At 38.5% G+C, this 26717-nt stretch overlaps 1 long non-coding RNA gene across 1 annotated transcript in view; it reads right to left on the bottom strand.

Annotated features, from left to right (window-relative positions):
• Positions 1–10575: 10575 nt before the first annotated feature.
• LOC136844349 (uncharacterized) overlaps positions 10576–26717 on the bottom strand; it is a 67875-nt gene continuing 51733 nt past the window's right edge. The window contains exon 3 of the long non-coding RNA XR_010854829.1: positions 10576–10719. This is a non-coding gene — a long non-coding RNA (uncharacterized lncRNA). The remainder of the gene's footprint in view (positions 10720–26717) is intronic.

The raw sequence follows: 26717 nt of genomic DNA, 5'->3' as shown, positions 1-26717 counted from the left end.
CGCTGACAGTCACTAAAATGAACGAAGGTGGGCCCAGCGTTTTCAGAACAGAGTAGAATATAGAATTTAGGCCAAAGGCCAAGCGCTGGGACCTATGAGGTCAATCAGCGCTGAAACGGAAACTGACAGTGGAAAGACTTGAAAGGTGTATCAGGAGGAAAATCTCAAAGTAGTTGCACTATGAATCAACTGTTAGGAGAGGGTGGAAAGTAAGACGGAAGAAAGAGAATATGAACGGGTGGTACAGTAAAAGGAACGAAAGGGCTGCATCTAGCCGAAGGGAGGCTTTGCAAAGAACTTTGAGTACTGCCCCTGGTTATGCACCGCATGAGGTGCACTGAAGTCACTAACCCCCTACGGGGAAAACCAAGCGCTTTCATTCATTTGAACAGATGAATGAGGTGTTTTCATTCACCAGAAAGAATGAGGGGATGACGTGAGAGTTTTAATTCATTAGAATGAATGAAGCAGGCATTTTCATTCATAGGAATGAATGAATATTTCCTTTTCCTTCATAACAATGAACGACCCCGTTTTCATTCATAACAAGGAATGACTATGGCGTTTTCATTCTGAATGATTGAAAATGGTGTTTTCGTTCATGCGAATAAATTAATTTTTTTATTCACCAGAATGAATGAATGTACTTTATTCACCAAAATGAATGAATGAATGAATGTACCAAGAATTTTTATTCACCAGAATGAATGAATGAATGAATGTACCAAGAGTTTTTATTCACCAGAATGAATGAGTGAATGAATGAATGAATGTACCAAGAGTTTTTATTCACCAGAATGAATGAATGAATGAATGTACCAAGAGTTTTTATTCACCAGAATGAATGAATGAAAGTATCCAGGAATTTTTATTCACCAGAATGAATGAATGAATGTATCCAGGAGTTTTTATCAACCAGAATGAATGAACGAAAGAATGTACCAAGGAGTTTTTATTCACCAGAATGAATGAATGAATGAAAGAATGTACCAAGGAGTTTATATTCACCAGAATAAATGAATGAATGTATCCAGGAGTTTTAATTCACAAGAATGAATGTACCAAGGAGTTTTTATTCACCAGAATGAATGAAAGAATGTACCAAGGAGTTTTTATTCACCAGAATGAATGAATGAATGTATCCAGGAGTTTTTATTCACCAGAACGAATGAGTGAATGAATGTACCAGAGTTTTTATTCACCACAATGAATGAATGAATGTATCCAGGAGTTTTTATTCGCCAGAATGAATGAGTGAATGAATGTACCAGAGAGTTTTTATTCACCAGAATGAATGAATGAATGGAAGAATGTACCAAGGAGTTTTAATTCACCAGAATGAATGAGTGAATGAATGTACCAACGAGTTTTTATTCACCAGAATGAAAATAATGAATAGCAGAAGGAAGAAGTAAGAAAAAAAGTTTTCATTCATCAGAACGAATGAGTAAATGAATGAATCAAAGTTGCTTCCATAACAGGAATATGAAAAATAAATTTGGATCAAATCTCCAGGCTGAACTTTGCATAATCGCTGCTATACAGTAAATACTTATTTTTCCCTTAAACGGAATTACTAATAGTACGCTACAATATATAATCAAGGCCACCGAAAATATGGATCTACCTTTCGGTGGTCTCGCTATAATGCTGTATGAGCCGCGGCCCATGAAACTTTAACTACGGTCCGGTGGTGGCCTGGCCTACATCGTTGCCAGATGCACGATTATTGCTAGCTTTAACCGTAAATAAAATAAAAATTACTGAGGCTGGAGGGCTGCAATCTGGTATGTTTGATGACTGGAGGGTGGATAACTAACATACTAATTTGCAGTCCTCTAGCCTCAGTAGTTTTTAAGATCTGAGGGCGGACAGAAAAAAGTGCTGACGGACAAAGCCGGCACAATAGTTTTCTTTCCAGAAAACTAAAACTAAAGGACAGAAGAATGCGATAGGCACGAATATGAGAAACATATTCAAAACAACGAAGGAAATGTCTTAGAAAGATGACCACGGCTTCCTTCTGCGCGTCAGGCTGGAGCACGAACAAGACCGTAAACCTTTCACTTCCGACGGAATCGAGTCTAGTGTGTTAAGACAGACAGGAAAACTGTCTGAAAATTCAGCATAATCACTGAAGCACCTCAAATAGCAAACCTAAGCTCTCACGACCCACCCAAATGACTCTTCTCTCAGCCATCCCTCACCCACTCCACTCTCTCTCTCTCTCTCTCTCTCTCTCTCTCTCTCTCTCACACTGAACGCCACCACAAGGCCTGTAGTTTGCTTTCCAGCACAAAGCAACTGAAGAAGAAGAAGAAGAAGAAGAAGAAGAAGAAGAAGAAGAAGAAGAAGAAGAAGAAGAAGACAAGGCCTGAAGTTTGCTTTCCAGCACAAAGAAGAAGAAGAAGAAGAAGAATAAGAAGAAGAAAAGGCCTAAAGTTTGCTTTCCAGCACAAAGTAGAAGAAGAAGAAGAAGAAGGAGAAGAAGAAGAAGAAGAAGAAGAAGACAAGGCCTGAAGTTTGCTTACCAGCACGAAGAAGAAGAAGAAGAGTCCTGAAGTTTGCTTTCCAGCACAAAGAAGAAGCAGAAGAAGAAGAAGAAGAAGAAGACAAGGCCTGAAGTTTGCTTTCCAGCACAAAGAAGAAGAAGAAGAGGAAGAAGTCCAATGAAATACACTTTTCGCCCAACGGGACATGACAGATGGCCGTAAGAAGTTCCACAAGTTCCGAGCTGTAATAACAATTTTTACGTCAACATCGGAAATCGTAGCACAAGCTACTGTGCATCTCTGTATTCCAAAACGACAACCCCTTTCATTCACGTGACGTCGCTTCCACGTGGAATCCCATGCTAAGCGCCAACGGAACTCCCCAGCACAGATGAGGACTTATGCACATGAATGAAACACCCTGGGGGAACGCCGTGACGTCACGCCAAGTGTTTTGAAAATGATACACGGGGAAGTACCAGGTGATGAACGGAGGGTTCTCTAGCCGTGATTGTATACGAGGGGAAAGAAGCGCAATAAAGAAGTACTCTTCAAGGGCAGGAAGTTTCACAAATATTTTGTTTGTAGATAAAGGTGCTGAAAGATTACCACTATGACCGTAGCTGCACTGTCACGATAATACTTCAAACATAAACGGTTTTGCAAAAGAAAAAAACCAGTCAGCTAAGTTGGAGAGCGACATTAGAGGAAGAGAAGAGAGAGAGAGAGAGAGAGAGAGAGAGAGAGAGAAGAGATCAACAACAAGAGAGACTCAACAAGGAGACCAGAATCCTCTGACATGTATCAAAACTTTATTAAATTTTGCGCAATTGCAAGTACATGGACGAGAGGCAAAATGCAGACAGACACACAAACACATACATACATATATATGTATATATGTATGTATATACATATATACATATATATATACACACAAAATAATGTACACATAAATGAACACGGAAATACGCGTAGTTTACATAGCACCCCTTACTGTTTGTCTATCCACTAGCTTTGCTTTGACAAAGACAAAATAAGGACTATCTCGTCATGTGGAACAAAACGAGAAATATCCCTCTGATAAAAAAAAAAAAATAAGAAAAAACACTACCTCACGTAATGGCAAGACTGACGCGCTCCAAAAACGTAAAGAAGTCATAAACACGCATACAAAAACCAGAAACAACCGGAGTCGCTCAATGCTTAGTGCGGAGGAAAAACAACGCCAGGTAGACAGACACAGACACTTGAGTCCCTGGACACGACACACTGAGAGAGAGAGAGAGAGAGAGAGAGAGAGTTGTCTCAGCAGACAGTCCCATTCATTGTCTACCGTAGACTTTCAGTTGCAGTGGTCTCGAGTGGATGATTATTATGACTTGGCCGGTTACCCTAGGGCAGTAGCCGGAGAGAGAGAGAGAGAGAGAGAGAGAGATGCTACACCTGTGAACAAGCGGAGCATAGTACACTACAGGATAGCGGTGTCTCAATGGATATCTCTGTTTAGCGGCGATGTCTCAGAGGATATTTGTCGCTGTTTAACTCAGAGGGTATGTTTGTTAAATGTGACATCTCGGTGGATATATTATCTGCTCATTAGCAATGTTACAGGGATTGCTTTAATTCAAAGGTGTTGTCTCAGAGGATGACTTTGGTCGACAGTGATGTCCACTAGGATATATTTAATGACTTCGTTATTCAAAGTATAAAAAGTATATATATTTCAAAGAATGTCTTTATTCAGCAGTGATGTCTCAGCGAATATCTTTATTCAGCAGTGATGTCTCAGCGAATATCTTTATTCAACAGTGATGTCTCAGCGAATATCTTTATTCAGTATTGATGTTTCAGCGAATATCTTTGTTCTGCAGTGATGCCTCAGCGAATATCTTTATTCAGCAGTGATGTCACAGCGGATATCTTCATTCAGCAGTGATGTCTCAGCGAATATCTTTATTCAGTATTGATGTCTCAGCAGATATCTTTATTCAGCAGTGATGTCTCAGCGAATATCTTTATTCAGCAGTGATGTCTCAGCAGATATCTTTATTCAGTAGTGATGTCTCAGTGAATATCTTTATTCAGTACTGATGTCTCAGCGAATATCTTTATTCAGTAGTGATGTCTCAGCGAACATCTCTTATTAGCAGTGATGTCGCAGCGAATATCTTTATTCAGTATTGACGTCTCAGCGAATATCTTTATTCTGCAGTGATGCCTCAGCGAATATCTTCATTCAGTAGTGATGCCTCAGCGAATATCTCTATTCAGAAGTCATGTCACAGCGAATATCTTTACTCAGCAGTGACGCCTCAACGAATATTTTCGGTCAACATTAATGTCACAGCCGACAGCTATGTTGAACAACAATGTCTCAGAAAACTTCTTTGTTCAACAGCTTCAGTGGCGACATCTCAGAGAATATCTTGAGTGAACAATGTATATCTCACAAAACTGTCTTTATTCTTTAGGATCTCAGAGAATACTGCTGTTGACCAGCTCAGATATCATTATAGAACATAGCGATTTCTTCGAGGAAAGCACTGTTCAACAGTGACACTTCAGGGGATCACTGTTCAAGAGGGAAGACTGCAGTATCTGCAAAAATACAAAACTGAGAAAAATGGCAGATACTCCCTTGCCTTACTACTGATTCTGCAGATACTGCAAATGGGACCCCCCTAAGTAAAGCATTGAAGGATCATTCTGAAACTGCAGTAACTTGTGTATTAGTGTTTCACGAGCCCAATAGGTGACATATCTCAGTTTCGAAAATTTTGCAGATACTGCAGTTTTCCATTTTAGGGCAGCATTGTTCAACGGTGATGTATCAGTGGATAGCACTGTTCAAGAGTGATCTGTGGACAGCACTGTTTAACGGTGATATCTCGGGATCAATGGAAAGCCGTTCAAGGTGCTAGTACTAAACTTGGCGGAAGTTCCTTGGGACGCCGTGTTTAGTACTAGCCCCTCGGGGATCAAAGTATTATATATACCCATTTCTATATTGTTAGGTCGAGATATTATATTAATAAACGATATCTTCGTGAGGCCCTCTACTTTACATTTACCATACGGCGTTTAGTACTAGCACCTCGGAGTAGGTGACGCGTGGATAACAAGCTGAATTAGCACCCATCATTGTTCAACCGCTATTCCTTAGTAACTCATTGTTCAACAGTGATATCTAAGGAGGTCCCTGCAGTGCCGTAGGAGGACGAAGCGAGTAAAGGAGGAAGGAAATGATAATGGATAGGCCGCGGTTTCCGAGTAGTTGTGTGAGAGAATGGAAATAAAACTCCCGCGGTTTTGGAACTAGTTGCGGTGTTGGTGTAGGTCTTCTAAAAAGACGGCTGTGCGCTCGACTTTTTTCTTTTTAGTCTTTTCCCTCAGGTTTTTCCTGTTTTTTTTTTTTTCTTGACGTCTTTTGTGTTTATCACACTTCGATGTTTTCTTTTACCGTCATGTCTCCAAGAGCTTTATGTAAATTATGCTTAGAGAAAGACGTGTCCGGTTTAGATATATTATTCACCTGGCATTGTGCATCTGATATGTATATGTATGAAATGTATAAATGATGAGAGAATACATTAGTAAAAGTCCCATTAAAATTAACATGCTAAAAGAATGAAGAAGAATGATATAAGAGCTTGGAGAATAAAAAGGGATGATATTAACATTGCTCGAGTACAGAACTTTTCTCACGGTCGTCAGTCTGCTCTATCTGGCCCTAAATATATAGCGTTTTCTATTTTATAAAAAAATAGTAAATAAGAGCAATTGGCGTAACAATAATAGGCTGATTCATTAATAATCTGAGCGGCTGACATGGTCCACTGATAGCCTGATCACGGATGGTCTCAGTAACTGGAATGGTTCACTGACAGTCAGAATCACTGACAATCTAAGGGACAGATATGGTTCACTGATAGCGTGATTCCTCACTGACAGTCTAAGGGACAGATATGGTTCATTGATAGCGTGATTCCTCACTGACAGTCAGAAACACTGACAGTCTTAGGGACACATATGTTCCACTGATAGTGTGATTCCTCACTGACAGTCAGAAACAGTGACAGTAAAAGAGACAGATATGGTTCATTGATAGTGTGATTCCTCACTGACAGTCAGAAACAATGACAGTCTAAGGGGCAGATATGGTTCACTGACAGCATGATTCCCTCACTGACTGTAGGAGTGACTGAGATGGTTCGATAATAGTCTGATACATTCCTAGTACGAGTGGGTGACAATGATTGACTGACAGCCTATTTAGCCTACTCCCTAATATTCTGACTGACTGATGGGACTCACCGAGTCTGACTGACCGAGGAAACTCGCTAATAGCCTAACTAATGCGAGTCACTGAACTGAGTCTGACTGAGTTAATCATTGGATGGCTTTGAGACTGCAGGAGCAATTCAGTAATTTGTGAGGAAGAATCACCCACCTACATTACAATTGCATGGTGATCTTTTTTTTTATCAACAAATAAAACAATATCAACAAAGTTCATTACTTTGAAACGATCTACCTGCTTCGATTTTCCCAGAATCTAAATGTCACCACCTGACGTTTCTCTCGTTACAAAGCCCCGTTCTTTTTATGCGCCTTTCTTCTTCTCCGTTCCGCTGGACATAGCTTGATAAGGGCATCATAACGTTGCCAAAGAATCATAACAGCATTAAACAAGTAAAAAACGCGCCGAAAGTTCTTCGGCGCAATCGAGTTTTCTGTACAGCCGCTACAGCGTATAATCAAGGCCACCGAAAACAGACCTATCTTTCGATGGTTTCCGTATAATGCTCCATGACACTTTAACTACGGCCCGGTGGTGGCCTGTCTTATATCGTTGCCAGACGCACGATTATGGCTAACTTTAACCTTAAATAAAATAAAAGCTACTGAGGCTAGAGAGCTGCAATTTGGTAAGTGTGATGATTAGAGGGTGGATGATCCACATACCAACTTGCAGCCCTCTAGACTCAGTGGTTTCTAAGATCTGAGGGAGGACAGAAAAATGCGGACAGAAGAAAGTGCGGACGGACAGACAAAGCCATCGCAATAGTTTTCTTTTCCAGAAAACTAAAATAAAACATGCGAATGGACGGCCTTTTCTCCCCAGGAGCTCCGCCCCCTGCCTTTCTGTCGTCACGATCGGCGTCGTCCACCTGGGAATTGCATCAGCGCGAGATGAAGCCTCTAAATCACTCGAGAGAGGTTTAAGCAGCCATTATCGAGAGAACGGAAGTCCCTACAACATCTTCAGACCAGCCCGCTGAAAGGCATCTGTTCACACACACGTACACACACCTTCCTTCAAGTGGGTGGGGCGAGGGGGGAGTACGGTGGGTGTGGTGTTGAGGAAGAAGAAGAAGAAGAAGAAGAAGAAGAGGTGGAGTGAAGGAGCGCCACTGATATGAAACGAAAACACCGGAGAGTGTGTGTGCGTCTTATTTCCGCTCTGCTTTCAATACACACCTTCTCACAGTAATAGACTTCGGGGTCTTAATGAAAACAGCAGAAGGGGGAGAGAGAGAGAGAGAGAGAGAGAGAGAGAGAGAGAGAATGGGGGGGGCGACCGACAACAAAGACTGTTATGGATGAACTTCCGGAGTTATTAACCACTCGATGGAAAGTATGAGGTGAAAAAGAGGAGCGAAACAGAAAAATAAAAGAAAAGAAAACGATAATGAGGAGGTTCACCCATTGCGACTGCTTTTTATCAGCACATCACAATGTTACCATCCTGGCAAGAGTAATAAAAAATTAAAAAAAAAGTAAAAAATGCGCCTAAGTTTCTTCGGCGCAATCGAGTTTTCTGTACAGCTATAACCAAGGCCACCGAAAATACATCTATCTTTCAGCGGTCTCGGTATAATGCAGTATGAGCCGCGGCCCATGAAACTGTCAGCCGGCCGTGGTGGCCTGACCTATATCGTTGCCAGAAGCACGATTACCCTTAAATAAAATAAAAGCTACTGAGTCTAGAGGGCTGCAATTTGGTATGTTTGATGCCTGGAGGGTGGATGACCAACATGCCAATTTCCAGCCCTCTAGCCTCAGTAGTTTTTAAGATCTGAGGGCGGCCAGAAAAAGTGCGGACGTAAAGACAAAGCCGTCACAATAGTTTTCTTTTCAGAAAAAAAAAACTACAGCGTGTCTCCGAATTGCTGAAATGGCGCTCACGCACTTCACGCGCAAGTAGTGGAAATAACAGTAACATAATTGTCATCATTTACGTTGGCGCATGAGCACATTAAAAACTGCGCGCGAAACGAATCCATCAAAACCAGCGAACACCCATCTTGCGCGGAAGTCGCGCAGGCGCAGCCGATGGAGCGAGAAACGCTCGGTGCTCATATCATTATCCTCTCCCTCGAAGCCTTGGGCCATTCATTCCCGCACATATCGGTCATTTGCCGAAAGAGTGACACAACTCAAAAATCGCTCTTTTTCAGGAGAAGCAATTTATATAATATTTAAAACTCTGTAAATTCTCTATAGTGTAACAGTGACATTTAATGCTAACCTCTAGCGGTTAGCATTACAAATACGAATAAGACGTTTTCACCCCAATATGGAACGAAGACAAACAAGACGTTTTTACCCCAATATGGAACAAAGACAAACAAGACGTTTTTACCCCAATATGGAACAAAGACAAATAAGACGTTTTTACCCCAATATGGAACAAAGACAAACAAGATGTTTTTACCCCAATATGGAACAAAAACAAATAAGACTTTTTGCCCCAATATGGAACAAAGACAAATAAGACGCTTTTACCCCAATATGGAACGAAGACAAATAAGACTTTTTACCCCATTATGGAACAAAGACAAATAAGACGTTTTTACCCCAATATGGAACAAAGACAAACAAGACGTTTTTACCCCATTATGGAACAAAGACAAACAAGACGTTTTTACCCCATTATGGAACAAAGACAAACAAGACGTTTTTACCCCATTATGGAACAAGTGACAAACAAGTTTTTACCCTAATATGGAAACAAGACAAAATAAGATGTTTTACTTACTATGGAACAACAAAGATAAACAAGACGTTTTTACCCAATATGGAACAAAGAAACAGACGTTTTTACCCCCATTATGGACAAAAAGACAAACAAGACGTTTTACCCCATTTATGGAATAAAAGACAAACAAGACGTTTTTACCCATTATGGAACAAAGACAAACAAGGCTTGTTTTTCACCGCAATATGGAAACAGGCGGACTGACCACCCGCTGGTATCAGTAACTAAAAAAAAAAACACAAATTTCTCGAGTTGTTTCACTCGTCTGGGAAATGAGCGATATATTTGAACGTAAGTAAACGTACAACGCCTAAGTAGAGGCGAACATATATTCTCCGCCTGCCGTGTAATCAGTTCGGAATCGTTAAATACGCTAATAGCTCTCGCTCGAAGTGACAGGAACAAACCAAGCAGCACCTACGCCGCTAGCCACCGAAAGACACGGGTTGGAAGGGGGGGCGATGGGGGGAGGGGAGAGACACGAGGGTGCACCAGTTTCTTCCTTAGGGAGTCTTTGAACCCTCCAATTAAGAAGCGGAAACTATGAATTAAAGTAAATAGAGAGCCGTGGTATATGACATTTCGGCACCCGAGACCCTTCGAAGGGAGAGAGACTGGGGAGGGCCAACTTCCGGTGGAGCACCATGGAAAGAGAGAGAGAGAGAGAGGAGAGAGAGAGAGAGAGAGAGAGAGAGAGAGAGAGAGAGAGAGTCTTAAATACAGTTTACAATGCAAAACAAACCACGAAAACTCGGACAGATTTTGCATATGATCTGCTGATACGTGATAAATTTTGCAAAAAAATATTTAGGAAGACAAATATTGGAAATGATACACTTAACTTGTACAGGTATTGCATATTCATATTCTCTCTCTCTCTCTCTCTCTCTCTCTCTCCGCAATAACGGACAGCAAAAAACTCTGATACTCTGGATGAAAAATTTTTAGTTGACGAAGAAAAAGCGTGTTGCAAGTTCCGGCAACTAACTTTTTCCAAGTCTGATCTCAGAGTACCTTAAAAGATGAACAACACCTTACCTTATTAATCACACAGAAGTCTAGCCTGTGCCGTTGCCACCTATCAGGCTGCTGCTGCTGCTTCCAGAGCAACAGATGGATTGCTCGGGGCCACTGGATCATCGACAACTGGACTTTTTTGACTGACGTCGGCGGGACGGGCGACTTTGGGGAGAATGGAAAATAAAGGTTGTTTGAAAAGGGAAATTAATTGATTGAAAAGGGAAATTTATAATTATCATAGAAAAACTTAAGCTAGCAAAAAATTCCTCGACCAGGAGGTGGAGGCCACGGAATGGTTACTTAGTCAAAAAAAAAAAAAAAACCTGCCGAATATCAAAATAATTTTCAGGCAACAAAACCACTCAACCCATATTGGAAAATTTCGACGAACGGAAACTATACTGATAGTGGTGAGAGTTAACATCTTTGTTTTATCATCCCCGGTTATGACATGAGTTAGGATATGTTTAAATATAAGACCAAAAAAATACTAGAAATAATCTAAGATAATTAATGTTATCCATAAAAATTAAAATAAATCTATACTTAACGATTCTTGCGAAATGATACATATCAATATATTTTATATCTATATATATATATATATATATATATATATATATATATATATATATTATATATATATATATATACATAATATATAATATAAATATATATATAATATATATATAATGCATACATATATATATATATATATATATATATAAAATCAGGCAGCCCGTCAACCTAACGGTCCGAAAAACTGAGAGGTTCAGTAGGAGAATAGGTACCAGGCTGGGGAGTTAAACAGTAGGCCTAGCAGCACTGGCCACATGTCATAGGCATTGGGACCTGTCCACCCACTGGCTGTCAGGCCCAAGAAACAGATCAGCGCCCTGTCCTAGGAGCCTACAGAGGCTAGGAGGAGTACTTTTAACTTTAATATATATATATATATATATATATATATATATATAACTATATATATATATATATATTACCAAATGTTATTTAACTTGGAGGAAGTGCCTCCCTTCCAGGTTCCCAGCAAGTGGTGATTGAGGGCTGGCAGCACTGCCCCTTTCTTTCCTAGGCGCCACAGACACTGGTGCCCGGCCAGCTAGGCAAGACACTCCATGTGTAGGAAAAGTTAAAGAAATTCTAAACATTTTTCCGAAGCAAATAATTGAACATTTTTAAAATAACAAGAATGGTAAAGTGGGATTTCTCTGATCAAGAAGTTAATACCTGTAGCATAATGTTAACCAATAATGAGAATTATGCTGCTGTCAAAACACCAATTTATTATTATTATTATTATTATTATTATTATTATATTATTATTATTATTATTATATTATTATTATTATTATTATTCAGAAGATGAATTTACTCATATGGGAAAAGCTTCCACCATAGGGCCACTGACTTTGAAATTCAAGCTTCTATTATTATTATTATTATTATTATTATTATTATTAATATTATTATTATTATTATTATTCAGAAAGATGAACCCTACTCATATGGAACAAGCCCACCACAGCCACTGACTCTGAAACTAAGCCTTATTATTATTATTATTATTATTATTATTATTATTATTGAAGATGAACCCATGCAAATGGAACAGAAGCCCACATGGAGCCATTGACGGAAAGTGCTTCAAAGAATATGATGTCCATTAAGAAGAAGTAAAGAGGAGGTAAAGAGAAATACGGGAAGAAGAGATGTCAAGAGGACTAATGGCCAATCTTGACCCATTTCAAAACGCGTTTACATATAGAGAAATGATGACTATTAGTCCCATTGTTTATCTGCAGATTTATTTATTTGTTTATTTATAACCACAAGTCATGGAACCTACTTATCTAACGACCAAATTTTGACGAATCTTTCAATTGCTTGGCCCTTTTTTAGTTTTCTGTAAAAGAAAACTATTGTGCCGGCTTTGTCTGTCCGTTCGCACTTTTTTCTGTCCGCCCTCTACTGAGGCTAGAGGGCTGCAAATTGGTATGTTGATCATCCACCCTCCAATCATCAAACATACCAATGGAGCCCTCTAGGCTCAGTAGTTTTTATTTTATTTAGGGTTAAAATGAGCCAAAATCGTGCTTCTTGCAACGATATAGGATAGGCCACCACCGGCCCGTGGTTAAAGTTTCATGGGCCGCGGCTCATACAACATTATACCGAGACCACAGTAAGATAGATCCATTTTCGGTGGCCTTGATTATACGCTGTAGCGGCACCAAATAGTAACTCGATTGCGCCAAGAAACTTCGGGCGCAATTTTTCTGTTTATTTGTTAGTTCATTTGTTTCCAGGGCCGTTAATAAACAAATATAAGCAACACTCTTCAAGCATTTATTTCCATCATAAACGATGAGAGAGAGAGAGAGAGAGAGAGAGAGAGAGAGAGAGAGAGAGAGAGGGTTAAATACATAAATCCCATGAATTCATTACTAAATAACGTTCTCAAAGATATTAGTTATTTTTGTCTTCTTTTGTTTGTGACGGAGCTAGACACAAACAAACACACACACACAAAGTAACAACCGCATGCAAACAAAGAAAGAAAAAGAGAGAGAGAGAGAGAGAGAGAGAGAGAGAGAGAGAGAGAGAGAGAGAGAGAACTAGGTAACGCTTTGTCCAGAAATTGCAAGCATTCCCCCAACCCCAATGGTCTCTAATGATTCTTTGCTGGTTTCCCCTCCCCACCCCCCTTCACTCTCTCCCCAAGCCCCTCCTTCACGCCTCGTTCCGAGGTAATTTCTTGTACTTTTGAAGAGCCACCCCCCTCTCTTTCTCTCTCTCTCTCTCTCTCTCTCTCTCTCTCTCTCTCTCTCTCTCTCTCTCTCTCTCTCTCTCTCTGCTGTCTTTGTTTGACATTAACTGTGCAGGAAACAGGACTCGGTTAATTAAGATGAGCGGTAGGTTACGGGTGGCTGCTGCGCCGTCTTTCTTTTGTTAGACTCGTTAATATGAAGAAGTAATAAAAACAAGTAAAAAATACGCGCCGAAGTTCTTCGGCGCAATCGAGTTTTCTGTATGGCAGCTACGGCGTATAATCAAGGCCACCCAAAATAGATCTATCTTTCGGCAGTCTCGGTATAATGCTGGATGACCCGCGGCCCATGAAACTTTAAGTACGGCCTGCTCGTGGCACATCCTATATCGTTACCAGAAGCACGATTATGGCTAACTTTAACCTTAAATGAAATTAAAACTACTGAGGCTAGAGGGCTGCAATTTCGTATGTCTGATGATTGGAGGGTGGATGACCAACGTACCAATTTGCAGCCCTCTAGCCTCAGTAGTTTTTAAGATCTGAGGGCGGACAGAAAAAAGTGCGGACAAAAGAAAGTGCAGACGGACAGACAAAGCCGGAAAAATAGTTTTCTTTTACAGAAAACTAATAATGGATGTGCTGGCATGAAACAGTATCATTACCATTTATCAGAAAGCGATTGTCCTTTGTGTATCACTAAAACTATTATTATTAGTAGCACTGCGACAACACATCAAGATACTGAGGAAAACTAACGAAAAATAAAATTTCACAGCAGTCTGTCTGTACGAGATTCCAAGATCAAAAGTGAAAATTAAAACACAGCTGTATTTTTATTTCTTGCTTGAAAGTTGTATTATATTACACAATTCCCCATTATTTTTGTTATTAAACGACTGGCGATTCTTTCAGTATCTGAATTTCAACCAAGACCATTTTGCACAAGGCAGAAAGGCTTCCTTATCACTCTTGAACTGACTTAAAAATGGCCATCATAAGATTAAGGGTAAAATAGGAGATATGAATCGTAAGTGTTGGGATTTTAATTGTGCTTTTACCTTTATAAATCAAATACCAGTGAAACGAACAGCCTAATGTTCTTTCCTAGCCGGCCAGCAAATTCCTGAGATGTATGCTAGTACTGCACCTGCCCCGGTATTTTTGCCATGCCCCTAAGTTAGGTTAAGTTGCGTTAGGTTATGGCCCACTAAAGAATTTGGTTGTGGGAAACATGATGAGACTATTTTCAAGAAAATTCTATGGTTAGTTTTTAAGATATGGCGTCCCCTTTTTCAGGGAAAGGTCCCGGTACTCGTTAACGTCTCGGGAAAATGCGACCCGGCCATTTGGCGACTTACATCACAGAGAGCAGTGGCGATGCCTTTATTCTCTTTTTCTCTAATCACGGGAGCGAAGCGTATCAACCGTTTGCCGTAGAAGAGGCTCCTCTGTCATTTAGGGGCAATTTCACCCACCTAAGTACCCCTAACCATATGTATTTCCAAGGGTAACAATGTCCACAGTGTACCACTGACTAATATGCCGTTGAGCAGTCTAAGGTAAACAGACAGACCTTATATATGTGGCTGTCATTAGCCTTGAGAGAGAAACTTGTCCACCTTTTAGGGGGTATTCACTTCCACCAAAAAGGTTCACAAGCGTCCACTAGGCAATCGTCTGCCTCTAGATATGAGGGAAGCAGAGTTCTGGCAATACCATTTGCCGCCACCTCGGCAATTTTAACTGACTGATTTGATTTCGAAGGAAGCGAGCAATGCATGAGAAGTATGGATAGTGGAAGAATGGAAGCAATTGATTCTTGAGTATTTAGGAATAAATATAACGGATGATGGTACAATGAGAGAAGCTGTGAGCCACAGAGTATAAAAGCTAGCGTAGGAGAAAGGTAGTACCATAGTCCTTTAAGATGGCCTGGTCATGTGGAACGAATGGAAGACGATAGGCTGGTGAAGTGCATATAATTTGTTCACGATAAAAAGGAGAATAGGGAGGCCTAGAAAGGGTTAGATAAATGCCTTCGAAGAGGTATGGGAGAGGAAGAGCATTAACATCCGGGAAGCGCAACAGTGCGTGTAAGACAAAAGGTGAGTGGCACAATGTGTTGGTGCTCGATGTGCTGCTGACGACTCTTCTACTGTATGTAGGTTTACAGCGAGCTAATGTAGTGGGAGTATTCTAGGAGCGGGTTCATCCATGATTCAGAAGTTAAAGTGTGAATGTGGCAGTGACTGTCGTATTGGTTTCTCTCTGAAGATACCACTGTTAGTGAATCAGGTTTAATGCCATATATATATATATATATTATATATATATATATATATATATATATATATATACATATATTATATATTATATATATATATATATATATATATATATATATATATATATAATATACATAACAAAACAACAAAAGAATAAAATAAAAACTCACTATTGCTGAAATCATGAAAAGAAGTTCCTGCATACCAAATCTGACGGTCAGTTTATTTTACATTATGCTAGAACTATTAATAGTCTGCTTAGTGTTGAATATTTAAATTACAAAAAAGCAAAGTAATGTCGGTGTTTATAAAAAAAAAAAAAAGAAACACGCAGGACAGACTGGCAGACACTAAGAATGACAGAACATAAAGCATCAGTAAGATATGGTTCAAAGAGCTCGGGGATTTTCGTGCATTTGACGGATACTCGTCAAGTCATAGACTGCAGTAGGCTAAGCTGCCTTCCAAAAGTAACTGTTTATACAAAACGAAGATTCTGACATCGACCTAAACCTGACGATATGAACTTCTAAGTAAATTGGTAATCTGATTTCACGGACAAGTTAAAAGCTGAATTTCAAAATTAACTGCTTATACCAAAGGAAGATTCTGACATCCTCAATCATCAGTAAAATGGCGATATGAATTTATCAAGGAATTGGTAAATTTATCAGGGAATTGGTAAATTTATCAGGGAATGGGTAAATTTATCAGGGAATGGGTAAATTTATCAGGGAACTGGTAAATTTAACAGGGAACTGGTAAATTTATCAGGGAATGGGTAAATTTATCAGGGAATAAGTAAACTTATCAGGGAATTGGTAAATTTATCAGGGAGTTGGTAAATACAGTATATCAGTGAATTGGTAAATTTATCAGGAAATGGGTAAATTTATCAGGGAATTGGTAAATTTATCAGGGAATTGGTAATCTGATTACACGGACTCTTTCTTAAGCAAGTGTTCGAGAGTATCTGCCATCACAACGACGCCTTAAACATCATGTCGATGGATTGACCCTTTTCATCACTGCACAGGATCATCATAGGCAATTCTGATCTCACCAACAACGCAACTGGATATCTGCACCCTCCACATAAATACTCTTGTCACCTACCGCATCGTTCAGTGATGGAGTTGAAGATCTTAATTGTGTTTTACGGGTTTTTTTAAAATTATATATACTGTATATACATATATATATATATATGTGTGTGTGTTCTTCTCCGTCACGAAGAGAATATTTCATACATGCTCACTATTATCCATTATGCTGTTTCAAGTATATATACATATAATGCATTCAAAACACTTTCCATATAACTCAGCATATATACATAAACACACACACACACAACCAAAAGACAGAGAGAGAGAGAGAGAGAGAGAGAGAGAGAGAGAGAGAGAGAGAGAGAGAGACGCTGTTGTTGGAGGAGGGAGGCCGTTGGGGGAGGGGGGGTTAAAAAGTCATAATAAGGAGTGGGAAGGTATATATAAGTATGTTGTGACTTGTGAGTAGCCTAGTAAGGGAGGGGCGGACGGGATGTCTAAACCGCAGCTCCGCTGTTACTATAGAATTATGTAAATGCTAAACAGTGTCGCCCTTTTGACGATCGCCCCTTTTCGTGTGTGTGTGTGTGTGTGTGTGTGTGTGTGTGTGTGTGTGTGTGTGTGTGTGTTGTTGTTGGAGGAGGGAGAGAGGGGAGTTGAGTGGGTGGGCCACGGGACCTGATTTTTAGCTATTTTTTTTACATAAGGGATCAATGTGTATCTAATTAATGCAACCGTTACCAGACTATATTATTAATAATAATAAAAATGATTCGGTGAGTATTCTAAATTTAATTTTCAACCAGAATGGTTCCCTCAGCTTGCACATCCAAGTAATATTAACGTATGAAAGAGAAGTACGAGATTGCCCTGAGGCAAATTCCTGAGATGTATAATAGTATTTTACCAGCACCGGTTTTTTTGCCATGCCCCTAGGATAGGTTAGATTAGATAATTCGTTGAAACTTGGGTGTAGAAAACGTAATGAGATTATTTTCAAGAAAATTCTATGGTTAATTTTTGCGATATGGCGTCCCGCTTTTTTCAGGGAAAGGTCCCGGCACTCGGTTACTTCTCGTGAAAATGCTGGCCGGAATTATGAAAATAAGGTAAAGTGGGCGCCGTTGCTTACAAGGAAGTGACAGCACCTCTCCTCAGACGAATCACGGCCCATAATTCAAGGTCATGGAAACGGGAGATAACATGACGTGGGATTTTAATTAGACGCGGTAGTTCTAAGTGATTTGTATTTGACCTCAACGTTCTGCTGAGGCAGTGTTATTACCAATACTTACACGAACTCTCCAAAATACGATTATAAAGATACATGATCAGAAAATACCATTGAGCAGAATATGTGTAGAATTTAGGCCAAAGGCCAAGCACAGGGACCTATGAGGTCATTCAGCGCTGAAACGGAAATTGAACAGTAAAAGGTTTGAAAGGTGTGACTGGATGAAAAAATCGCAGTTGCACGATGACTCAACTGTTTGGAGAGGATGGAAAGTAAGACAGAAGAAAGAGAATATGAAAGGAGGTACGGTAAAAGGAACGAAAGGGGTTGCAGCTAAAGAGCCGAAGGGACGCTGCAAAGAACTCTTAAGTAACGCCTACAGTGCACCGCATGAGGTGCACGGACAGCGATACCCCCTAACGGGGCGAAAATGCATTGAAAAGAATCGCATTTTGCTAGGCTTTCTCATAAAGACTTTACCTGTCACCGCCGTAAAGAGATGTAGTATTTGCCTGTGCCAATTTTCCTCGAGCGTCTATACGAATCTGTTTCTGATAGACCGCAGGATTACTTTACAGAATCACACACAAAGAGATACATCAATCAAGGTTTCGTGAATCATCATAGTTATTATATTATCACTATTATTGGGAAGAGAGAAAATACTGAATTTAGGCTGAAGGCCAAGCGCTGGGACCTATAAGGTCATTCAGCGCTGAAACGAAGTTAGGAGTAGAAAGGTTTGAAAGGTGTAACAGGAGGAAAACCTCAGAGCAGTTGCAATATGAAGCAACTATTTAGGGGAAGGTGGATGGTAAGATGGAAGAAAGAGAATATGAATGGAGGTGCAGTAAAAGGAAAGGACTGAAAGGGGTTGCAGCTAGGGGCTGAAGGGACGCTGCGAAGAACCTGAAGTAATGCCTACAGTGCACCGTATGAGGTATGAGATGCAATGACGGCAATACCCCCACCACGGAGAACTATTACTGGGCAATCTTACTTATTAAGAGATAAGCATTTCCAGCCAATTGCTTCATTAGAAATAGGCCTCATTCTCAGCCACAAGAGTCAGGTTATATTTGTTCAGAGCTCATCTGCCGAAGTTCAGCTTTTATTGGCATTAGGGCAAGGCCGTTCAACCCCAAAAGTGGCCCGTTTGATGTTGAAAGTGGCCCGCTAAAGAAAAATAAGTAGAAGTATATTTCTCTTTTTTATATCATAAAAATTGGATTGACCGCTTAACTTGAATAAAAGAAATATTCCTTGTTCTTGCAAAATCAATAATTGCAAAGAAGAGAGATTCATTGGCGTCTGCTGTGTTTATCATATATATATATATATATATATATATATATATATATATATATATATATATATATATATATATATATATATATATATATATATATATAATATACATATACACATACACACACATACAGGTGACCCGCATGACTTTTTGTTTTTTGAAGAGTGGCCCTCAGACTAAACAACTCTGACGGTCCTGCAATTAGGGCGACGCTAGGATGCATTGATTAATTAACTTAGATTTCAGCTGGAGAGCTATGCAGCATTGACGCTTGAACGCTTTCCAACTCCAAAGCCGTGTGTGTGTGATTTTATCAAACGAGCTTATAAACATCTCATCTCTTCGTTTTGGTAAGAAGGCCGACGGGGTGGGCAAGGCAACACTTTCAATAAATAAAAAACAAATATATGCATATATAGGTATGTATGTATATATTAAATGAGAAAGAAGTAATGAGGAAGGAGAAGGAATGAGATTTAGGTCCAAAAGAGGCGACTACCGCATTCTAAGAAGTCGGCTAAAAAAAGACAAATATATCTCTTTGTTTGTAGTGAGTGGGCAGTGGGGTCACAGACCCCTAGAATTCAATAACTTTAAAGAAATAACTGATAAATATATACATACACACACGTATATATATATATATATATATATATATATATATATATATATATATACATACGTATTATATATATACATAAATATTATATATATATATATATATATATATATATATATATATTATAACTGATGAACCATGAATGATTACTCATGGGAAAAACTTCCACAATACTGTTTGCCTCATACACCTACACAGAAAGATCATCAGCAACGCATTGAAACCCTTATACACAACGCGCCATTCGGCAGTTTCTTAGACATTTGTATAATGCACCCTGTTCTCAAGTCTGATTTGCAAACCAATCACCTGCTCCTTTCCTGAGCTGAACTGAACTGAATATAGAATTTAAGCCGAAGACCAAGCACTGGGACTTTATGAGGTCATTCAGCGCTGAAACGGAAATTGACAGTAAAAGGTTTGAAAGGTGTAACAGGAGGGAAAACCTCAAAGCAGTTGCACTATGAATCAATTGTTAGTAAGATGGAAGAAAGAGAATGTGAAAGGAGGTACAGTAAAAGGAACAAAAGGGGTTGCAATTAGGGGCCGAAGGTACGCTGCAAGGAACCTTAAGTAATGCCTATAGTGCACCAAATACGGAGCACTGAAGGCACTATCCCCCTACGGGGACTCCTTTCCCGAGAGTATCTTCAAGCAACTTTACCTCTTCATCAAACATTCTCAGAACCCTACGCATTCAACGAATCGTCAAAATCACTCATATAATTGACCTACCATCCTAAGACAGCATCTCTCATAACTTTCCATCTTTTACTCAGATATTCATTTGCATTACTTTATTGTACAAAAGCATCTTATTCTTCCTTAGGCCTTGCTCACCTTCTCCGCCATGTATTTTTTTTATATACATCACATGCCTTCTTCTCCTCTCACGTTTTCCTTAACCACCTCATCTATCCTCCTCAAATAATCAAACTTTTTCTTCGCTAAACTTCTAACTCCCTCATTCCACATCAAACTCTCACAAACGCATGCGCGCGCACACACACACACGCACGCATAAACACAGAGAATGATTCTTTTTCTTAAAATTTCATTTCAGATCGACCGCACAGTCTTCTGTGGTACCTGTCTATTTTTGTACTATTAGCCAAGGGACCCTTCTTCGGGGAATTATACCCAGGATATTTGGGCACTTCTACGAACTCCCTAAAGTAAATGTTCTTACGTCTTTTGTTATTGTTATTACTGTCATCGCTGTTTTTTTTTTTCAAGTAATACCGGTAATGATGACTTCAGCAGCATTGCTATTAATAACGGTATATCAAGAATTTGATGCTGAAAATGAAGCGACTGTGATTATAACGCTATAGAAAACAAGTATAAAATGCACCGAAGTTTCTTAGGCGCAGTCGTGTTTTCTGTACAGCCGCTACAGCGTATAATCAAGGTCACCGAAAATAGATCTATCTTTAGGTGGTCTCGCTACAATGCTGTATGAGCCGCGGCCCATGAATCGTTAACCATGCCTGGTGGTGGCCTATCCTATATCGTTGCCGGAAGCACGATTATGGCTAACTTTAACCTTAAATGAAATAAAAAAAAAAAAAAAACTACTGAGGCTAGAGGTCTGCAACTTGGTATGTTTGATGACTGGAGGGTGGATGATCAACATACCAATTTGCAGCCCTCCAGCCTCAGCAGTTTTTAAAAAAGATCTGAGGGTGGACAGAAAAAGTGCGGACAGAAAAAGTGCGGACGGACAGACAAACTCGGCACAAAAACTGGTACGGGTATCATAAAAAAAAAAAACACAAAAAATAATAACAGAGCATGCAAGCAAGCAACAATTATGACAAAGTGCTGTTTTTGTTTCAACTAATACCAGTAATAATAACTACATCAGTAGAATTAGTAAAATTACAATGCTATAAAAAAAAATCAGTACAGGTACCAAAAAAAAAAAAACAAACACCTCAGCAACAGTTCATACGAAATATTAATAACAACCCTAAAAGGCTTCTCCCACCTTTCTTGATTGGCCATGACATCACCTCAAAACAATGCCCATCATACCCAACTTCAAAGAAGGAACCCGGGGGCATTCGCAATACCCACGCACTGGCTCTCGTTCGCATTCCATAAAACACCACAATTACGGTCGCTCCTTTGGGGGGCGGATATGTGAGGTTATTGACGCAAGCAATAGTATGGTCACTTATAAGTTGGCATTCTGAGGGTGATGCTAAATACCTTCTGAGTGTGTCTTTGAAAGGTGTCACTGACAGTTTATGGACCTGAATCTGCGCCTTTGTAAAGCTGATGAGCTCTTAAATTAAAAACGAATTGTTAATATTATTTCAAATATACACACCTAAATTTTACATACAGGCTTGCGCAGAATTATTTACTCACTATAACTAAATTATTATTATTATTCTTATTATTATTATTATTATTATTATTATTATTGTGTTGGAGAAAGCAAATCCACAGTTATGCAGATGTACATGCAGTATATTTAAAGATAAATCAGTATAGATAGCTTTCGGGAACTTGTTCGGCTCCCCTAGTTCCCGAAAGCTATCTACACTGATTTATCTTTAAATATATGTACATATATTTGCTTTTCCATTTTAAGACTCATGCTACAATGAGTATTTTTTAATTATTATTATTATTATTATTATTATTATTATTATTCTGCGCACTCATTGACAACCACTCTTGACAGATCGGAATGCCTTTGTGTGAAGAAATAAGACGGAAGAGAAATAAAGCTGAGTATAAAATTAGATACACGGGATAATCGACTGAATGGAAAATTAAAAGTAACAAGTAATCTCAAGAAATAAGTGATCACATCAGAGGAAAGCGTGCTTGAATGAGCCTTCAAACCAGAAACTGGAACGTCACGGCAAAGAGAAATGGCTCAGCCATAGAACGCAACCAATCAATCAAATTCTGATTCAAAAATAAAAGTCCACAGAAAGTATGTATGTAGTATATTGCTATATACAGGAAGCTTTCGCCAACTTGGTCAGTTGGCCTCTTCAGGCTGAATAAACATAAAACTGATGATTGTTATTTCTAAGTTTATTCTGGCTGAAAAAATAACAGATCAAGATGTGAACTTTCTATATAACAATACTACTATACATACACTCTGTGAACTTTATTTTCATTAAGATCACGAGAAAGTGGTGATAAAAAATTTCTGATGCACCCAACGAAATTCAAGGCAAGGAAGTACAAATATATATGTATAAAAAAATCCCGTCTAAGGATGAAAACTGATGCAGAGAGCTCGGAATATCTGCATGTAAAATTGAGGATATCTGTCAAGAGTATTATGAAATGGTAGTACTTAACGGAAAACTACGGGCCTTCATAAAAGTAAGGGGGGGGGTAGGCTAATAATTTGTGTAAGCAACTGCTGAATATTTACATGTTTTTTAAGGTATGGGTAGAATTTATATATTATAAATATATATTTACTGTATATTATATATATATAAACATATATATATATATATATATATATACAATATATATATATATATATATATATATATGTATATATATATATATATATGTATGTATGCATGCCAAGTACTTTTTTTCGTGCAATTAGCACTTCTTCAGGACAAAAAGATGTGTTTATTTACACGAAAGTACTTGGCACTCTGTCGTTCTATTCAAAATTTTCCTGTGGGACTTCAGTTGATGAACAAATCAACGTGCATATTTTTGTGATTTTTAGTAAAATATATATATAACATATATACCATATACATGTATGTATATAATATATATAGATATGTGTATATATATATATATATATATAAATATATATAAATTATATATATATATATATATATATATATATATATATATATATATATATATATATATATATATATATATATATATATACAATATATACTAGCGTCAGCATTGGAATGAAATGACAAAAAGAGTAAAATGCTCAGATCTCTATAAGGTTGCGACAGGACAGCATTAGTTAAGGATGGCCATTAAGGCACGGCACTGAAGGCTATTAATGTCAAGCATTGCTTCAGGGAGTCCAATTGCTTTTGCACGAGAATTATTTTTTACTTTGCAGAGAAGAGAACCTTTGCATGTTGCTGCCATGGAACTAGAAATACAGAGTAAGCTAAAATTAGTTCATTTACAGAATAAGGTTATTTTAGTTCCAGCCGAAGGAAATTTAATTTTACGTTCACAACATAAGCAATCAATGAAAACCAGATTGATTTAAATTCTGATGTAAAATAAAAAGGTTAAAGTTCAAGAAATTGGAAGAGGAAGGATGTAGAATTTAGGCCAAGGGCCAAGCACCGGAACCTATGAGGTCAATCAGCATTGAAACAAATTGACAGTAAAAAGGTGTGAAAGGTGTAACAGGAGGTAAACCTCGCAGTTGCACTATGAATCAATTGTTAGGAGAGGGTGGATAGCAAGATGGAAGAAAGATAATATGAAAGGAGGTACAGTAAAAGGAACGAAAGAGGTTGCAGCTAGGAACCGAAACGCTGCAAAGAACCTTAGTAATGCCTACAGTGCACCCCGTGAGGTGCACTGACGGCACTAACGCCCCCCCACCCCCGGCGGGGAAAATTGGAAGGGGCATGTAATGTCAAATATTGAGTTTATCTCCCACTGCGATCTTAAACAGGACACGGTCTATAATTATTAACTTAAATGATTTCAAGCTCAATACCAAATATTGAAAATTCGACAGATCAACAAATATTTAAGAGAAATATTGAATTTTTAAAAAATATAGAGTAATTACTCAAAAATTTAAACTTCTGGTGCCATTAAGAACACCGCATGAAATACTCCATGGCCATGTGGCTGTTTGTAGATACTAAATTATATAACATAAAAAAAAAATATATATATATATATATATATATATATATATATATATATATATATATATATACATATATATATATATACATCTTTCTATATATAAATATATAGATAGATAAGACACCATATAACTTTTGTGAATAAATGCTCCATTAAATAAGTCAGTTTGAATAGGTTTCTGTTAATAACATAGTATACCTATATATATATATATATATATATATATATATATATATATATATATTATATATATATATATACCTCATTCATTTTCATGATATTTCTCTTTTTATTCATATTATTTATGTTCTCCAACTGTCCATCATTTCTATAACACCCATCTATTTACCATCTGTCTATTGTTTTCACACCTATACACACGTTGCTAGACACCATATCCATTCTCCGAGATGTTAGTTCCCAGACTTCATTATTTACCAACTGCCAGAGCTCATTTCCATAGGCTGGGGTCTCTTCGGCCATTCTAGCTTAGACCTGCTGGATACAAATGGGATCTAGTCCATTGCAGGGAACGCTGTGCCCTTACGAAGGCGATGAACCGATGAACATCTCGAAGGCCCGTAATAATAATTACGCTGATGGAAGATAAGCCTCCTATTGCTATATCCCACAAGTCAGTGATTAACTGCCTGAGTGTGGAAAAATGTGATGAGTCAGGTGGAACGCAAGCCTCTGTCGTTTCCGGACCTAACGGTATGGTTAGGCCTACGCTGAGACCCTGCCCCCAAAGAGTTTCACTCTTCCAATGGGCCTGATAGACGAATCGCCAGTTTTTACTAACTCAAACCATTGCTGAGCTTTTCGTTCACTTTGCAGAGCCACAAAACTTTGTTACAGAGAAGAATGTCGTTGAAATCACCACGCATCTCTGCCCTAAAATGGAAGAATGCAGTAATTGCAAAAATACAAAGCAGAAAAATGGTAGATACTCCCTTGCCTTTCTACTTATTTTGCAGATACTGTAAATGGGACCCCCTAAATACTCGTGAAAGCATTGAAGAATCATTTTGAAACTGCCAATAGGTGGCATATCTCAGTTTCGAAAATTTTGCAGATGCTACAATTTTCCATTTTAGGGCAGATCTCATCTCAGTAGCAGTCAGTGTACTTATTAACCTGTTGTTGAGATGATATTAAGAGGCCAATGAACCTGAACGCCTAAAATACCAATGTCTAAATACCAGAGCTCTCTAGTCTCACTCCTAACACTTATTTTTATGAAAATTTGTCTTCAAGAGTAAAGCTTATATTTTTGTAAGAAAACCTCTCATCTTATCATCATTTACTATCATATTTCTCGTTGTCTTTCCCGAAGGTACATAAATCATATGTCATGTCAAAGGTAAGTCTTTTTTTTTTTTTTTGTCTTGTTACTGATGGATCTATGGAAATTTCATACTTGATTATTCTTACGTCCAGTAAGCTTCAGGCAGAAGTAGAATATTCTAAGCATTGCGGGCTGATCCACCTTTAGATGTTCTGTTGCTGGGAAATCCTTGGTTCTCTCTTTGGAAAAAGGAAGACATAGTGAAGTCCCCAAATCCTTAATTGGATAATTATTTGCGCCACTTGTTGTCCTTTCCTATGACAGATCACTAAATTATGCTAAGAGTACTTTACATACTAACCTTCAAATATTATATAACGTCAATTATTATGCAGTGTGAGGTTGTCCTATCATAATACAGTTCCAAGTACCAGTGTGTCAATTATAATGCAGTACCAAGAACTAGTGTGTCAAATGTAATGCAGTGCCAAGGACCAGCGTGAAAATGATAGTGTCGTACCAAGAACCAGTGAGCCAATTATATTGAAGTGCCAACTACCACCGTCAATTATAATGCATTACCAAGTACCAGTATGTCAATTATACTGAAGTACCATGTATCATGCCTCAATTATAATGCAGTACAAATACCAGTGTGTCGATTATACTGTAGTACCAAGTACCTTTGTCAATTATAATGCAGTACCAAGTACCAGTCCGCC

The sequence above is a fragment of the Macrobrachium rosenbergii genome, chromosome 12 (assembly GCF_040412425.1).
Source record: "Macrobrachium rosenbergii isolate ZJJX-2024 chromosome 12, ASM4041242v1, whole genome shotgun sequence".
Lineage (NCBI taxonomy): Eukaryota > Metazoa > Arthropoda > Malacostraca > Decapoda > Palaemonidae > Macrobrachium > Macrobrachium rosenbergii.
The sequence above is the reverse complement of the archived record's forward strand: the minus strand, read 5'-3'. Positions and strand labels throughout refer to the sequence as shown.